We start from the raw sequence: 1,173 nt of genomic DNA, 5'->3' as shown, positions 1-1,173 counted from the left end.
TAAAATGTAAAATATGTAAATGCACTAGGAATATGTGTTAGTCTGTTATATTTAATTCCATTTCCCATTTACATGACAGATTCTGTAATCATTAACTTTATGGTAGTCAGGTGTGGCCCTGGCTTCGCACTTGCTTTTGATATTGTATGTGAAGAGCGCTATGCTGCGTCGTGGATGCGTTTGGATGACTGCTTTCATTCCAAACCCTGTGTGAGAGAACCTGTGTGTTCCCTGTCTCTACCGCCCGCCCCCCTGACTGCCCTCAGTAATGGACCGGGCTCCCGGTTCTGTGTTCGGCCCGGTGTTGAATGAGTCCGAGGAAACTGGAAGAGCTGAGATGAGACACATCTGCCCACCGTCGGCCATTCACATGTATGGCCCTGTGTGACCCCCAGCCTGAACTCGATGGCCGGTCTTCTCTTCCCCCGCTGAATTCCAGAGAGAAGCAGCTATCTGAAGCGATTAAACATGAAGGCTTTCATCTCCGCATGCAGTCCCCAAACACACAGGCACCATGCATGCACAAGGAATTAAACTTCCTCACACACACACACACACACACACACACACACACACACACACACACACACCCTCATCACTCGAAGGCTCCCACTCTTAATTGTCCTGCCCCTGGATTAATTTGTCTTTATTTGCTGGATTTCCTTTGTAATTCTGTTGTAGTAAAAGCCACACTTTAATCAGTGTGCTTAGTTCTGTCAAATCAACTGGGGCTTAATGTAGCGTCCGGAGAGCTGCACACTAGGACAGCCCCTGCACTGCTGAACCGACTGCAGCACAAACTCATGTTCAAACAATAAAACTTGAATGCGCCGCTCTATTGGAATCACTATTAATTATTCCCATCTCATTGAATGCAGGTGTGTGTGTGTGTGTGTGTGTGTGTGTGTGTGTGTGTGTGTGTGTGTGTGTGTGTGTGTGTGTGTGTGTGTGTGTGTGTGTGTGTGTGTGTGTGTGTGTGTGTGTGTGTGTGTTGTGTGTGTGTGTTGTGTGTGTGTGTGTGTGTGTGTGTGTGTGTGTGTGTGTGTGTGTGTGTGTGTAAGGATCTGTTTGCTGTTTTATTTCACCAGTGTATTCGGAAGCAGAAAATAGTGGATTAAGAACAGGCCAACCTCTCTGACAGTTTGAAGTGGTAGAGTGCTTTGGCACAGTGTG

The 1,173-nt window shown here is 47.1% G+C and overlaps 1 protein-coding gene across 1 annotated transcript in view; it reads left to right on the top strand.

The window, feature by feature from the left end:
• tmem230b (transmembrane protein 230b) overlaps positions 1-836 on the top strand; it is a 4,788-nt gene extending 3,952 nt beyond the window's left edge. Inside the window, exon 4 of the mRNA XM_012821446.3 lies at positions 1-836. This exon is cut by the window's left edge and continues 227 nt beyond it. The gene's annotated coding sequence lies outside the window, so the exon portion shown is untranslated.
• The last annotated feature ends 337 nt before the right edge of the window (positions 837-1,173 follow it).

The sequence above is a fragment of the Clupea harengus genome, chromosome 7, assembly GCF_900700415.2.
Source record: "Clupea harengus chromosome 7, Ch_v2.0.2, whole genome shotgun sequence".
Lineage (NCBI taxonomy): Eukaryota > Metazoa > Chordata > Actinopteri > Clupeiformes > Clupeidae > Clupea > Clupea harengus.
This window is presented reverse-complemented; position numbering and strand designations above follow the sequence as displayed.